At 34.1% G+C, this 17,844-nt stretch overlaps 1 protein-coding gene across 8 annotated transcripts in view; it reads right to left on the bottom strand.

The window, feature by feature from the left end:
* NR1H3 (nuclear receptor subfamily 1 group H member 3) overlaps positions 1 to 17,844 on the bottom strand; it is a 62,621-nt gene that overhangs the window by 30,265 nt on the left and 14,512 nt on the right. The window contains exon 1 of one of the 8 annotated variants that reach the window (XM_058161813.1): positions 12,098 to 12,214. The exons of the other annotated variants lie outside the window; for them this stretch is intronic. The gene's annotated coding sequence lies outside the window, so the exon portion shown is untranslated. Of the gene's footprint in view, positions 1 to 12,097; positions 12,215 to 17,844 lie in introns of those variants that run through there. 8 annotated transcript variants of the gene reach the window in all.

The raw sequence follows: 17,844 nt of genomic DNA, 5'->3' as shown, positions 1-17,844 counted from the left end.
CATGTTTTTTTCTTGGCCATCACCTGAAAAATATTTGCCACAGCTTCTTACCATTAACATTATGGAAATTAACTTGCAGAAAAGAGGCATCTATGTTTAATGGTAAAGAGATGTTTTCATATAATGAATTGGCCTGGCCAAGCTCTAGAATATCAATTTCGTAAAAATCATAATTTAAGGTAATTTGGGTACAAAAGAAAACACATACACCTTAATTTATTTATCCCGGTATGCTAAGCTGCAATAATAATAAAATAATTACTGTATAAAAATATGAAATTATTAATCAAGTGCAATATTCTACAATATTTTGAGTTCCCACATGTTTTGAACTATAGCTCCTATTAGCTGCAAATAGTATGGCTAACATCAGAGTGATGGACTTCGTAGATCAAACGTTCTTTACAGATTAAGATCAGGAAAGCTTGTCCTAAAAATCTTGTAATCTGAATATAGACACCATGCATTTCCTGTCTTTCAATCTTGCAGATTTTTCAGTTTACAAAATTCCGCTTGTTCTCTATTAACATAATGACTGGAGCATCACAAAAGATGAAAAGCGAATCAACTGCAAGACAACTTCCAAGTCTTTCCTTGTTGCCTATTGCTTGTAGGTTACTATTTCTCCTCCTTAAGTGCCAAGAACTATTCTATCTTTCACCCTCAGCCCCTGTAAGCCACTGACCCACTGGGTGATGAAAGTGCACAGTAGAAAAAAATGGGTATTGTTTTTAAACCCTAGATGGTTAATATTCTCACCTGGTCCCTTAACTGAGAAAATTATTCCATAGATTATTTAATTTTCCTGGATTTCCATTCAAATACCAGTTGTTTTGAACACAAGACAAATGATATATTTAAGTGTCTGAAGGTCAGTAAAGAGATGACATCAAGGATTTGGCACAATCAGCAATTGCTACCATAAAGTTCCTCACTTAGTGATTGGATTTTATTATTGTCACAAAATTCCTCGGTGTTCTAAAATAAGGCTTTCTCAAGTCAAATGCTGGTCAAGACTATATAATTAACTGTGATGTTATATTACTTAATTATATTACTACATGGTTGTAAGTAACAAATGGAACGCAAGCAAAAAATTTCTGCTCTTGATTTACCTTACTTTTCCTCTGTATGTTATTACTCCTTATCCATTTTTGTGCATCTTTTATTTCCCTCAGTCTTGTTATAGTCCAAATCTTTTGCTATTTGTCTGTCTATATCATCTGTCTGTCTATCTATCTAATCTAATCTAATCTAACGTATCTTTTCTTTTATGTACACTGAGAGCATATGCACCAAGACAAATTCCTTGTGTGTCCAATCACACTTGGCCAATAAAATTCTATTCTAATCTAATCCATCTAATTATTTATTAAATGTGTATACCATCTGACTCCTAACCCCAACTTCAATTAATTCTTAATCAGCCTTTTTTACATTTTAATTTTCAGGAACTGATTAATCCTGAACAGATTGCTTTGGCTAGCAATTTTCTTTTCCTACCATTCAAAATTTGTAAATACTGCATTTGGAGCAGAAGAGCAGGTCATTAAATGCATTCATTTCAATAAAGCAGAACTCCGTTTATGGAATTTGTAGGAATTGCCTAATGCCAAACCAGACCTTTGATCCATCATAGCTCTGTCAAGTCCACACCTGCACTGATTGGCAGCAATAATATAGTACGGCAGGGAGGGATGGGCAGCCTTTAATCTATGAATGGGATGCAACTCTCAAATGATTCTCAGGTACAGGATTTCAGTCTCCTTCTAGGGTCTGAAAAGAGGATTTTTTGGCCAACACAACATTGGTGTATATGCATATGAAAAAAGAGGGTTGAGTGATAAGCATAGATATTTCTACAGAGGAGGGCAATGTCTCACTAACTTGGCTCAAGTATTTGACATATTAATTCACGGCAAGTGATCTGCAGGAGAGAGAAATGGTTCTCCACATTGACACTAATGTTTCCCAGCAAAGACTGCCAGTTCAGAAGTGAGCCTGGCACATTTTACAAATAAAGTGTTAGCCTTACATTGAGGCACACACTTTAATGTAATTTCAAACCCTCCATGCATACGATAGGAAAATTCTGAATTAACTGCAGCTACAATAGTCCAAAGGTGCTTTTTTCAAGAGACAACTGGACTTTCTGGTTTTTCTTTGAAGACGTTTCGCTTCTCATTCTTGAATGAGAAGCGAAACACCTTCAAAGAAAAACCAGAAAGTCCAGTTACCTCTTGAAAAAAGCACCTTTGGGACAATCATGACCTGGATGACTGAGACTCTCCATAGACATGCAGCTACGATATTTATCAATCAGTGATTAGAAATTCTTCATTTTAAAAGTAGTACTGTCATACAAAGAACAATCATTTTAAGAACCGTTCCCATGAAGCTATTGAAGTTTAGGTATACTGGGACAGCAGGTTCAATAAGGCAAAAATTGCAGGTCTCAAAACTCTTTTCCAAGAAACCCTAAACATTATCTTCTGCTTCATTTAGCAGCTTGGTAGTTAAGACAGCCACTATCTTCCAAAGAGTACCTTGCCTGGCATTTTCTAACTCTAGCCTGTTGAGAGAAACATGGCTCTTACAACTATATTACCCTACCAGGAAAAAAAAAGATTAACATGGAAAAATGAAATGCTTTCTATAAAGCAACTGCCTGGTATCATAGTGTGAAGGTGTGCAATTAATGATTTCAGCCCTTCCTATACGCTGGAAATAATCTTTCAAAAGATAAAAGTAGAATACATTTTTAAAAACTAACTCAAAATTCTCATATATGGACCTTAGCTAAAGAAGCATTTTATAGAAAAGAAACGGTAAGCAAAGAAAACGTTAACATATGCTATACAGGAAAATGTAAGAAATTTAAGATTAACTCAAAAGAATGAGCTACACAGTTGAAAACGAAAGTGTTACAAGTCTCACTGTCTGTTGTTTATTGCTGAGGCCAGCTGGAATTTTTTTTTTTTTTTAAACATTGTAATGAGAAGGGAGAAGAGATACTGAGACTGGAAAAAAAAAAGACTTAAAAGGTTTATACGTAATATTAAGTTAAAGAGAAATTTTAAGAGATGGCAGCAAAACAATTAAAGTCAACTGCTACAAAAACTCCAGGAACATTAACACCGGGAGTCTCTCCAGCACATACAGCAGATACAAAATCACTAAATTTGGAAGCACTTCAGGATAACCTGAAAGAATTTATGAAAGAATCTCTTAACGATGCTATGAATTGGCAAACTTCCCAGATAGAGGATAAGTTTAAATTAATTACAGAAGAAATGTCAGAGATGAAAAAACAGATGTTAGAAATTCAGACTGGAAATAAAGAAGTTAAAGAAGGTTTGGTGTCAGCAGTACAGGGTCTGGCATCAAATGTGATTTTATTGGAGCAGGAAGTAGAAGAAATAAAGAAAGTTAATTTAAAATTGGAAAATGAGATTGAGGCAGTTCAAAGTAAAATGGATAAAGTTGATGATGAAATTGTTTTGGTACAATATAGAGCAATGGAACTTGCTTTACGAATCCGTGGACTAAAAGAATGTAAAATGAGATTTTGAAGCAAATTTTTTGGGAGGCCTTTGCAGAGATTTTGGCAGTTCGGCCAGTAGATGTGGCATTTTATATTGATAAAATTTATCGTGTGAATTCCTGGATAGCAAGACAAAGAAATCTTCCCAGAGACATTGTTATTTATTTTACTACTAGAACAGTGAGAAATGAGATTTTAAAAACTTTTTAAAGGAGACAAGATTCAAGCAGCCAAGATATTTTAATACTAAAGGAAATTCCCCAAAATGTTGAGAGGTAGGAAGGAGTTTGCTTTTTGGTGAACGAACTTAAAAGCGTCAGATTGAGTATAGATGGGACATCCCAATTGGTATAATAGTTTACTATGAAGGAAAGCACATCGTCTTAATACAGTCAGTAAAGCACAAGAGTTTTATGCTTATGTGCTTAAGGCTGAAGTCCACCATCTCCGGATGGTAGGAGAAAGGAAGGTGAAATTAAAGAAAAGAAGTGATAGTAATGGAAGAAGACCGTTTACAAGCGTTGGATGTGTCTAAGATGGGATCAGAGATACCAAAAGAGCCAAGGATGACAAGAGCAGCTGTCAAACGCAAGGAACAAGAAGAAAAGGCTCAACAGGCCCAATCTGCTATTACCAAGACGGAAACAGTGGGAGGAGCAAGGCCCAAAGAAAGATATGATTTGCGGCTGGTGCTTCAAAAGTTTCGATTGCTGATAATGGCAATTAGACTTTTATCTTGGAATGTCAATGGATTAAACTCACCACAAAAGAGAAGAAAGATATTTCATTATTTGAAGCAATTTAAAATGACATTGTATGTTTACAAGAAACACATATTAGAACATTAGACCAGAAATATTTGATAAATTCAAATTGGGAATACATTTTGTTGCATCTGCTACAGAAAAGAAGAATGGACTAGTTGTTTATATAAAGAGTAATTTATCTGCAACATTAATTGAAGCGGATAATCAAGGAAGATATATTGCTATTGAACTTTTATTGGAAGGAGAAAATACTTTTAATAGGAGTTTATGCACCAAATCAACAACAAGAAAAATTTTATAAGTTTTACATAAAAGAATAACATCTTGGGATTATAAAACTTATATATTAATGGGTGATTGGAATGGAGTGATGGATACCCAGAAAGATAAAAGAAGTCTTAGAAATATTTCCAATCGTGTAAAACTGCCAAAGGCATTCTTTGATTTGATGGAAGATTTAGAATTGAGAGATGTATGGCGAGAACGCAATGAAAAGAGAGATTTTACATTTTTTCTGACAGACATCAATCTTTTCTAGGATTGATTTCATTTTAATTACTAATGATTTGTTTTTCAGAGTGAAGAAGACAAAATTTGTTCTAGAACCTTGTCTGATCATAGCCGGTATAGATTGAGTTAGATCGGGAAAAAGAGGCCAGGAGGTCGTGGAGGATGAATGAGAACTTGTTTAAATATGAACAAAATGTAAATGAATGTAAAACTCTAATGAAGGAATTTTTTTCTTTGAACATGGATAAAGGGACACCTATAGAGATAGTTTGGGACACCAGTAAAGCTTATATGAGGGGAATTTTATTAGAGATGAATAATAAATATAGAAATAGACTGCACAAAAGGCGAAAAGAACTAGAAGAGGAAATTAAAAGGAAGGAGCAGTTATTGGTAGGCAATCCAGGAGATAGTAAAACAAAAGAGTCAATAAATATATTAAGAGGTCAATTTAATATGTTAATGGCAGATCAGGTGGCAACTAATTTACAATATGTAAGACATAATTTGTTTAATAATTCTAATAAACCTGGAAGGTGGTTAGCATATTTATTAAGAAAGAAACAGAAACGACGTATAATTGATAAAATAGAATATAGAGGTAAGGAAGTATATCAGCAAAATTTGATTAAAAAAGCTTTTTTAGAATATTATACTAAGTTATATTCTAGAGATGTGATTAGTGATAAAGATATAGATAGATATTTACAGGACCACGGTATTTTAGAAATTACAGTAGATCAAAGGGAAGAGTTGAATCAATTAATTTCTTCAGAGGAAATAGTGTTTGCAATTAAGCAGCTTAAAGCGAATAAAGCACCAGGTACAGATGGCTTGACAACTACTTATTATAAAAATTTACAAAATGAGATGATTGTACCACTTAAGGAGTTATTTAACAGAATACAAAGGGAGAAACTCCTCCTTCATGGAGGACAGCTTTTATTTCATTAATACCTAAAGAAGATCGAGATGGTGTTAAACCAGAGAATTATAGGCCAATATCGCTTTTAAATACTGATTATAAGATATTTGCTAAGATACTAGCGAATAGATTGATGCCACTGATGAATCAATTAATTCATAATGACCAATCAGGATTTATTAAGGGGAGACAGATGAGATATAATATGAGACAAATTGTAAATTTACTTGAATATTTGGAAGGAAACAGCCAGGTTTCAGCAGCATTCCTCTTTTTGGATGCCGAAAAAGCTTTTGATAGATTGGATTGGTAGTTTTTGTTTAAAGTAATAGAAAAAATGCAATTTGGGGATTATTTTATTCAAGCAATTAAGGCTATATATCAAAAGCAAACAGCTCAAATAATAGTAAATGGTGGATTAACAGAATCTTTCAAGATTGAGAAAGGGACTAGACAAGGATGTCCCTTGTCACCATTATTATTTCATTCTAACTTTGGAAATATTATTGAGTTAGATCGAATAAAAGGAATTAGAATTAAAAATCAAGATTATAAATTAAGAGCGTTTGCAGATGATTTGGTTGTTTCTTTATCTCAACCAATACATTCAGCTGTATATTTGATGGAGACAATTGATCAGTATAGTAAGGTATCTGGGTTTAAAGTGAATCAACAGAAGACAGAAATGATAATTAAAAATATGAATACACATCAGAGGAAGAATTAGAAAGAATAACTGGATATGAAGTAGTTAAAAAGGTTAAATACTTAGGAGTATACATTACAGCATCGAATGTAAAATTATATAAAAACAATTATGAGGTATTGTGGGGAAAAGTAATTAAAGAAATGGAGAAATGGAAGAAGTTACAATTATCATTGTTGGGAAGAGTGGCAGCTATAAAAATGAATGTTTTGCCTAGATTTTTATTTTTGTTTCAAATGATTCCAATTTTGAAGAAAGATGCAAATTTACAAGAATGGCAAAAAGGGATTAATAAATTTGTATGGAAGGGTAAAAAACCGAGGATAAAGTTAAAAATAATGCAAGCCGTTAGGGAAAGAGGGGGTTTAAAAATGCCTAATTTGAAATTGTACTATGATGCAGTTGTTTTAACTTTAATTTCTGATTGGATTAATTTAACAGAGGAAAGGATTTTGAATATAGAAGGTTATGGTTTGTTATATGGATGGCACGCATATGTAATATATGACAAGAAAATTGATAAGACATTTAAGAATAATATGGTCAGAAGTGCGTTGTTGAGGATTTGGAAAAAATATCAATATAAGTTAGATGGAAAGATACCAATATGGACCATCCCCAGACATATGATAGAGAATATAAATATATTACAAAAAATGGAAGTTATCACTTACAAAGAGCTTTTGACTATGGAAAAGGGGAATTACAGTTGAAATCTAGGGAGAAATTGAGGATGAAGGAAGAAATTATACATGGTTCCAGTATGGACAATTGCAATCTAGATGGAAAATAGATCAGAAAATTGGTATAAGGCAAAGTGATGATAATCTGGTAAAACAAATAAAAGATCAAGGTCAACAGCATATAAAGAGATTATATAATGTATTGGTTGAAATTGATTCAGAAATGGAGTTGGTTAAAGATTGTATGGTAAAATGGGCACAAAATTTTCAACAACCTATAATGTTAGAAACATGGGAAAAAATTTGGGTGAGGAATGTTAAATTCACGCAAGCACAAAATTTAAGAGAAAATTTTTATAAAATGTTTTATAGATGGCATTTAGATCCTAAAAATCTGTCATGTATGTATCCAAATGTGAAAGCAAAATGTTGGAGATGTGATTGTGAGGATGCTACCTATTATCATATATGGTGGACTTGCAAAAAAGTTAAAGCCTTTTGGATTAAAATATGGTGGATTATGCAGAACATTTTGAAAAAGAAGATCAAGTTTGTTCCACAGTTCTTTTATTAGGAATAATCTCAGATTGCACTGTTATAGAGACAAAACTGATTCTGAATTTAATAACTGCTGCAAGATTATTGATTGCACAATATTGGAAGAAAGAAGACTTACCTACAATTGGAGAATGGAAGAAGTTACAATTATCATTGTTGGGAAGAGTGGCAGCTATAAAATGAATGTTTTGCCTAGATTTTTATTTTTGTTTCAAATGATTCCAATTTTGAAGAAAGATGCAAATTTACAAGAATGGCAAAAGGATTAATAAATTTGTATGGAAGGGTAAAAAACCGAGGATAAAGTTAAAAATAATGCAAGACGTTAGGGAAAGAGGGGGTTTAAAAATGCCTAATTTGAAATTGTACTATGATGCAGTTGTTTTAACTTTAATTTCTGATTGGATTAATTTAACAGAGGAAAGGATTTTGAATATAGAAGGTTATGGTTTGTTATATGGATGGCGCATATGTAATATATGACAAGAAAATTGATAAGACATTTAAGAATAATATGGTTAGAAGTGCGTTGTTGAGGATTTGGAAAAAATATCAATATAAGTTAGATGGAAAGATACCAATATGGACCATCCCCAGACATATGATAGAGAATATAAATATATTACAAAAAATGGAAGTTATCACTTACAAAGAGCTTTTGACTATGGAAAAAGGGGAATTACAGTTGAAATCTAGGGAGAAATTGAGGGATGAAGGAAGAAATTATACATGGTTCCAGTATGGACAATTGCAATCTAGATGGAAAATAGATCAGAAAATTGGTATAAGGCAAAGTGATGATAATCTGGTAAAACAAATAAAAGATCAAGGTCAACAGCATATAAAGAGATTATATAATGTATTGGTTGAAATTGATTCAGAAATGGAGTTGGTTAAAGATTGTATGGTAAAATGGGCACAAAATTTTCAACAACCTATAATGTTAGAAACATGGGAAAAAATTTGGGTGAGGAATGTTAAATTCATAAGCACAAAATTAAAGAGAAAATTTTTATAAAATGTTTTATAGATGGCATTTAGATCCTAAAAAACTGTCATGTATGTATCCAAATGTGAAAGCAAAATGTTGGAGATGTGATTGTGAGGATGCTACCTATTATCATATATGGTGGACTTGCAAAAAAGTTAAAGCCTTTTGGATTAAAATATGGTGGATTATGCAGAACATTTTGAAAAAGAAGATCAAGTTTGTTCCACAGTTCTTTTTATTAGGAATAATCTCAGATTGCACTGTTATAGAGACAAAACTGATTCTGAATTTAATAACTGCTGCAAGATTATTGATTGCACAATATTGGAAGAAAGAAGACTTACCCACAATTGGAGAATGGATTAGTAAAGTATCAAATTTAGCAGAAATGGCAAAAATTTCTGCCTACTTGAAAGACTGTACACAAGAAAAATATATATTGGAATGGAGGAAGTGGATTGATTATATTCAAAATAAGTATCAGTATCAGATTAAAAAATATCAATTAGTTTTTGAGTGAAGTTAGGAATTATTATGTATTAGTTTAAGAAAGAAGGGAATTGATAGTGTGATGGTGTGAAATGGAATATGTTTTATGTTATATTTTAGATTATGTTTGTTAGTTACAATACCCTGTATTCTGTTCTGGGAAGTCTCGGGTGGGGGGGTGGGGAAGGGGAAGACTATAAATTGATTGGTTGCCATTGTACAGGAATAATGGTAGAATTAAACAAGTTGGAATGGTGTAATGTCGGGACTGCTCGGCAAACACTCCCGAAGGGAAAGGGTAAGGAAAGAGGAGTAAAGAAGGAAGAAAGTAGGTAGGTAGGTGGGTAGGGAGGAAAGAAGGGAGGGAGAAGAAAGGATAGGAGGAGGAGAAGAAGGAGAAGATAGAGGGTTAGAAAGGATGGTAGTGAGAAGTGGGAAAGAGGAGGGGAAGTAGGAAAGTGAGGAGAAGGTGGTGGGGGAAGTTTAAGAAGGATGAGAAGGGAAGAAAGGATTAAAGGGGGGAGTGGCAGTCGAGCAGCCCTGACTGAGTATAATTTGAGTATAGGACTGATTGTTGGATAAGTGATTGTATTGTACACTGGTCAAATTGTGGGAATTATTATGGAAAAATAAAAAAAATTTGCAAAAAAAAAAAAAAAGATTAACTCAAAAGAACAATTGTCAGCAGAGCATTTTATAGATAAATTGAGAGAAAGTTTTAACAGGTAAAAAAAGAACCCACCAGGAACAGAACATTATAAAACAGAATTTGAAAATGAATTGTATAATGATGAACTTAAGTTTGCCAAAGTGCATACATTTTTGTTGAGATTTGACCTGGAAGAGGAGCAAGATAAAGAATGTATGATAAAATGAGCTAAAACTTTAGTTATGACATTCAAATGGATCAATGGAGGGCAATGTGGTTAAAAGATTTGAAATGCACATTGTTTTAGAATTTAAAAGAAGTTTTTATAAAACACTGTGGTACACTTGTATATGTCACCATAAAAATTGTGTAAGAAAGATAATGATACTTCTAATTACTGTTGCAAATGTGAACACCATGAAAGGACATTTTACCATGGAAGCGGACATGCAAAAAAGTGAAAAAAATACTGGATAAAATATATATGATGATGCAGAGAGTTTTAAATTTTAATATTTTGTAGAAACCACTATTTTTTTTACTCAAACTTATGGGCTAGAAAAGATTCATGGATTACCGTAGTTGTACATAAGGCAGCTACAGGGAAGCTATTAATGCATAAAAATGGAAAAACACATACCGTATATACTCGAATATAAGCCGATCCGAGTATAAGCCGAGGTCCCCAATTTTACCCCAAAAAACTGGGGTAAACTGGGGACTCGAGTATAAGCCGAGGGAGGGAAATGAGGCAGCTACCGGTCAGGGAAAGCCTCCCTCCCTCAGCCGAGAAGGCTGGCGGCTCCCCCGCCCCGCCCTCTCACTGCACCGGCAGGGCTTCCCCGCGCTAATGCAAAAGCCCGCCAAGTTTGCACCATCCGGTATAATGTGAAAAAAAGAAGAAAAAAAAACTCGAGTATAAGCCGTATATACTCGAGTATAAGCCGAGGGGACGTTTTTCAGCACAAAAAACATGCTGAAAAACTCGGCTTATACTCGAGTATATACGGTAAATGCCCACAGTGGAAGAATGGACCATTAAGATGGTAGAACTTACTAAACTGGCTAAACCGGCTTGTTTGATTAGGGAAGGAACAATAACTACTTTTTATAAGAGGAAACCCTTTATGGAGTTTTTGTTGAAAATGGACAAAAATGTATTGGGGATCTCAAGACTTACAGGTTAAAAAGAGTTGTTTAGGGAAAGAAAGGAACCATGATATATAATTTGGGAGGGTGGAAAAAGTAATTATATTTATAAGTGCTGCATAGAAGCTATGCAGTCACTACTTTATATATTTTTCTTTGTCTTTTACTAACTTTTTCTTTTTATCTTTTCATTTCTTTTTATTTCTTTTATTTTTATATGTGTCTGTATTTTTAAAAAATTCTATAAAAAATTTATTTTTCAATTAAAACTATACATAAAAATAAAATGTTCTCACATAAAAAGCCCAATTTACAGAAATGCATACAATCCTCTTGGCGGACCACAAGATGGTGCTGGTCCACCCTAATTACTGATTGCAAGAGAAAGAGACACTTTTCAAAATTATACTATTCCAAGAAATTAGTAGGGAAAAGTGAACATTATTTTGCACAGAAAATTACATGGAATGCATAGCTTGTGCAAAAAAACAGGAATGTCAGAATAAGGTGTGTGTGTGTGTTTTGTGTGTGTGTGTGTGTGTGTGTGTGAGAGAGAGAGAGAGAGAGAGAGAGAGAGAGAGAAGTTTAATGTTACCTACCATATTTTTATGACAACAAACTAAAGAAAATTCCTGTGCTTATTTTTCCTGCAACTCCCCCGGTTCCTTATTTATATCACATCTCATTATAATTAATGTGAGAAAAGCTGGTTTACGTTATGAGCGCTACTATTCCAATAACAGACACTTCTATAAACTTACTAGCCATTTAAGCTGCTTTTCTCAAATCTTAAATTATTTATTTCCTCATAGAAGGCAAAAGGAATATTTTACTGGCAATGAGGACAAAAAGCAAACCTCAAAACTAATGTTTAAAACCAAGAGTATATAAGAAAAATAAAATACAACTACAGCATTTTCATTAATCATACCTTTTCAGTAAAGGTACTCCTGTAAATTAAAATCACTTAAACCAAGGATTGCTACTTTGTTTCCTAAAATCTGAGTAGGAAATTTCCTTGTTTCAATTTTAAAACGTATCTCTTAAAATTAAAAACCTTATAAAATGAAACAACAACAATAGTATATTTTTGAAAAATTAAGGAAACTTCTCCTGATAGGTTTACCTTATAGTTAAGGGGCCCATCCCATCCCGTGTTCCAATACAATCATGCTTAGAAATGATTGATCTTTGCCACTTCAAAGCACAGGAGGCACAGAAACAAGAGGGATTGCTCATATATACTCACATTCCCATTCTACACTGAATTTCAACCACCAAGCATGCTTATGTGTTTCAGGACTCCCAAAGGGAGGGCCTGCACAGCACTTATGAAAATGAACTATAGTAGCCCCCAGATCTTGGCTCCCATTACAGCCTTGTACCAACCAATCTGACTCCACTATCAGCATGACCTTCGAACAGACAACAGGAAACGCAATTGTGATTTCAATTTTGTCAGAAATTTCAGGCAGGAAAATAATCTCATCAGTGCTCTTGCCTTAAAGGAAAACCTTTCATTAATGGAAAACTGGTGGGGGGAAGAATCAAGAAAGATCTCTACTTCCCTCCTTTCATCAGGGAATCTATTCAAAGTAGGTTGGCAAAAGTAGCTATCAGACAAAGATTAGCTTCTGACATCAAGCTAAAAAAAATATTGCATCATTGATCAACATAAATTTAGGTGTACACATTACACATTTGTCTCATTTATTCTGGGACATGTAAAAGTTGATAGAAAGATAGATTCTATTAAATAGGCTCTTTAAAGCTATATGCAGGGCAAAACTCATAATTTCAACAATTCACTATTAAAATTTAAATTGGTGGTTAGCTTTTATGACACTCTAATGATTGAAGCTAAAGTCTGCATTGCCCACCTCCACAATTTATTTAGAAAACTTTATATGTCACTGTAACATAAAAATTCAAAAGACTGATTTGTTTGTTAAGGCACAGAATGCAAAGCAATAATACTTTAATTTTTTTAAGTTCAACATTATCTTCTAATGACTATAAGATGAGGACATTGGACAGAATGAGGATAGGCAATGAGAGGCATCATTTAAAAATATATGGATTTCGGTCATACAAATCAAAGGAAATAACTGTTATACAAAATTATGTATGACCTTATATACTTATATAATTTGGAAAACATCAGAAAACTGCCATAACTCAAACTGAAGTATATGCATTATTTCATTTTGGATTCTTCTACTGTACATTACTTAGGACTACCTAGTCAATACAGGACTAATTTAATATTAAAAAGATGTGTTAGAGGGAAGAGTTATTAGAGGTAACCATGGACAATCTGAGATAACATTTTTTTAATTTATTTTTTAAAAAACTAAACATTAAATGAGAAAAATTAAAAAACTCCACTTGAGACATTAAAAGCCTACTAATAACTATAAAGAGTCTGGATGAAAAAGCTACACAAACAGAAAATGTGTCAGCCTCTTTCTATTACATAAAAATAAGAACTTTCTACAGATTTTGACCTGCTAGGTTATATGCCCTTCTCACAACATCTGACATCATTACAATCAGCTGGAAAACAGCAAGCTGGCCAATGATACAGCTGCACTCAAAACACACCCATCACATTAAAAAGAGCAAGCATGGGGGTTTTAGGATGGTTTAACAGATTAACAGATTTGGAAGGGACCTTGCAGGTCATCTAGTCCAACCCCCTGCCCAAGCAGGAGACCCTTTTCAAACACTCAAAAATTGAGGTTAGCTATCCCTCTTTTTTGGTGGTTGCTTGCTAATTTTTCCTATTCCCTTCCCTTCAAACTCTGTCATTATTTGCTTATTTGGATCACAGATTCCTGATGTGCCCCTCAATGATAAAGCTCATATGGAGATAGCACTGTCAAAAACTTGGGGGAGGGGGGAGAATGAGAAAGAATTACAAAGCATTTGCAAAAAGAAAGATCTAAGTTATTCTGAGACTGAAATAGGGAAGATCTGACATTGCTTGACAATCCCAAATACAAAACTGCTTTCTTAGTTTTTATGGGGAATTAGCTGTATAAGAAGAGATTCTCAAGAGTTTCTTCAAAATTCTAGGAAGACAAAGGCCAAGAAGGAAGTATAAAGAAAAAGTCATCTTTTTAATATTTTTTATAAATAATTTCTAGCCTTATGTATACAAATATATCAAAAAGAAAACGAATGCAAGAACCAGTGTGTGTGTGGTGTGTGTGTGCATGCGCGCGTGCATATGTGCTTGTATTTGGACAGCCATTTGTCTGGAATGGTATAGTGTCTCCTGCTTGAGCAGGAGGTTGGACTATAAGACCTCCAGGATCCCTTCCAACTGTTATTCTGTATATGGCCTGTGCAGTGAAATCCATTAACTCAGCTTTCTTGTTTCCAGAAACAGCCAACCTGATGCTTTGGGGAAGATTCCAAGCATAGTATGAAAGCAACATTGTTCAACTATTTTGTCCCCAGATCTTAGTATTCATGGAGGTTTCCTTTTAGTTATGAGTAACAGCCATTCATAAATTGTGTTCATTCATCAGCTGAACCCTTTTAAAGCCACTTAAGACAGTACCAAACACTGTATCTTGACTATGTTTTCATAATACACTGAGTCCAAACTATCCAGCCACATTTTCTCCCAGTATGTTTTATGGACTTAACCTGGTATTTCATTAATGCTATAATATGTAATCCATAGTAAGAAAAATGGATTACACAAACTGTGGTTAAGATAAATTCATCATGCAACTTTAGCCTATTTCAATATCAACATTTTCCAACCTGATGTGTCCTTCAGATATTCTAGATTATATTTCCTGTAATTCCTGAGGTTTTGCTAATTCTAAAGGCAGCCATTTATAATAAATATGACCTCTCTTATATTCATCAGATTAATATTAATACCAACAGATAAAGGATAGTTTCATACTGAAATACGATGCAACAATTTACATTTAATGTATCACTTCTTGGTGTTATTATAGCAAGCAAGGGGACCATTATACAACGACAATGTATACTTAATTTATAAGAAAATAGAAATATAACGAAGTTGATTCAGAAAATGGTTGCAGCATGGAAGAACTTCTGCCTTATTAATATTGTAAGGAAGAAATTGCTTTACAGATCTACTTGAGCTGTTCTAATCTGTACTTTTTTAAAAAGTATACAGGTAAAGTGTGAGCTGACCAAAGGGATCATTTATCCTTGTCAATAGGGAATATTTAGTTTATCTGAGGAAGTGACAGTAGAAGGAATGCCAGAAGAAAGTGATTATGTAATGTTGATGTTTTTAATTTTATTTGGTTTTATGACTCAATGTATATGTCACTCCAGTTCAGTATAATACTGAGTGGAATCAAACATTTTGTACTTCAAGAAAACAAGATTTTAATAAACTAAGAACAATGATAAGTAGAATTCCTTGGTAAGAATTAATGGGAAAAAGAGGTTAAGATGCATGAAAGTTCATATTAAAATACAATTGCAAACAAGACCAATAAAAAAGCAATAAGAAGAAGCTAATGCGTCAATACAAAAAACTTAATGAAGATCTGAAAATAAAAAGGTATATATAAATATGGGAAGAGGCCAAGACATGATAGAAGATTACAGGTAATGCAAACTATGGAAATGGCATCAGAATGAGCTAAGGTTACTCACCACGGCTGAGAATACCTCTTTACTCTAAATGAGTTTCAATCTCCAAGACTTGCTGAACTACATTCCCTTGGGTCACTGAGGGAAATTGCTAATAATTGGGTCAAGAGTTTATGTACTACTCTTGAGGAATTGTGGAAAACTGGTAAACTGCCCAGTAAGTAGAAAAGCACAAACAGAATGCCAATATTCAAAAAAGGACGATCCAGGGTACTATAGATGTCTGTTTAACATCAATAAATGAGCTTTTAAAGCAGATAATAAAGAGATTGATTTGGAAGCATCTTGAAAATATAATTGTCAGATATCAGTAAGGGTTTGTCAAGTACATGTAGGTGATGACTAGGCTGAGCCTGAGGGAGCTATCAAAAGTGTCATCAGTCTCAAGTCCCTTTATGCCCACAAGAAATCTTAAGTCCAGTCCACCTTGAATTCCATTGACTCTTATCTGCCACCTATTTGCTTTGTTAGTAGTTCAGATTTTTGTAGAGGGTGTAAACTTGCAATAAATCTTTATATTAATTGCCTCGGATCGTTGATTTTCCCATGCTTGACAGAACACCTTGCTAAATTTATCCTGCTTTTTATTACACAACTTCTTTAATACTTTATGGGAAATCTATAAACATAGTATTTCTTAAGTTCAACAAAATGTTTAACAAAGTATCCTTTGGTCTTTTGATGAGTAAGTTAAGTATGGGCTGGATGGCGCATGACTTAGCTGGCTCAAAAATCATTCTCAAAAGGTGTTTATTAATGGTTATCATTTGTCAAAAATCTCACAGAGAGTTTAATTTGGATTTCTGTACTAAGCCTGTGATAGGATTCAATGATCCAACCAGTCTCTCCCAATTGTATTATTTTACGAATCATGGAAACTAAGCAGCCCTGGGAAGACAAGCCAAAGTGATACAAGATGAATAAGCTTATGATCTGCATCAGTGGTGGGTTTCAAAAATTTTTACTACGGGTTCTGTGGGGTGGCTTTGTGGGCGTGTCATGGCTTGGTAGGTGTGACTTGGTGGGCGTGGCAGGGGAAGGATACTGTAAAATCTCCATTCTCTCCCCACTCCAGGGGAAGGTTACTGCAAAATCCCCATTTCCTCCCGATCAGCTGGGATTTGGGAGACAGAGAATAGATGGGGGTGGGGCCAGTCAGAATTTTTTCTACCGGTTCTCCGAACTACTCAAAATTTCCGCTACCGGTTCTTCAGAACTGGTCAGAACCTGCTGAAACCCACCTCTGATCTGCATCACTGGCAGAAACAGAAATGTTTAATTCATATTAATATAAAAGCATGGTCTGGGGGACTGAAGCTGAAGCCACACATATCAAACCATTATTTTTAAACTGTGGTTTGCTGAATTTGCAGTAACATGTAAAACCAAAATGAAAAATATCACCCTTTGTCAATACAATGAATGATTCTTGCAAAACAGCTGCATCTTACAAAAAGCTTCTGCTTTTTAATAAAACAGTTAGTCAGAAAAGGTGCTACCAGACTGCTGATATTTTGCCACTATAGATTAACATAGCTCTCCTACAATGCCAAAAGAGCATACTAAAGTAGCATTGGCTGTTCTTGTACAATAACCCATTGTTTGCTTGCTCCTGTCTTATTGAATAACTCAGTTCACTGGATACACATAACACAATGAATCATAAAGTAACCTCACTGACTGCTTTGCACAATACATTGAGTGATACTATGCCAATTATCTGCTGCTTAGCAGGTTGTGTGAACGCAGCCAGCATCTTATATTCTGCCACTGATTACCGAATCTAAGAGTCCTGCTGTACTGCAAAGTTCTGTTTACTCCGTTCAGTATCTTGTAAGATTTGATTCCTGTGATCAGATTTGAAGGCAATATCATTCCATCTGGTCTCATGTAAATTGTGCAATATTTATTGCATCTATAACATTCCTATGCGGGTAAAGTGCACGTCTCTTTTTATAAAACTGATGAGAAAGAAAGTGTCTTGTTCAAGGCTGTTCATTGAGTTAATGACTACAGAAAAATTTGCCAGGTTGAAATCAAACTAGCATTACACAGTGTGCCACAGACAACCTTACAGATCAGTAAGGTGGACCTTAGACCATTGCCATTAAATCCCTTTCATGATGTGGAAGCTACATCTGCATGTTTTGCAAGTTCCCTGGTGATTGGAATCTTGAAGTGATTCATCACAAATAGTAATTATTATAAAGAATGCTC

The sequence above is a fragment of the Ahaetulla prasina genome, chromosome 1, assembly GCF_028640845.1.
Source record: "Ahaetulla prasina isolate Xishuangbanna chromosome 1, ASM2864084v1, whole genome shotgun sequence".
NCBI classification, from domain to species: Eukaryota; Metazoa; Chordata; class Lepidosauria; order Squamata; family Colubridae; genus Ahaetulla; species Ahaetulla prasina.
The sequence above is the reverse complement of the archived record's forward strand: the minus strand, read 5'-3'. Positions and strand labels throughout refer to the sequence as shown.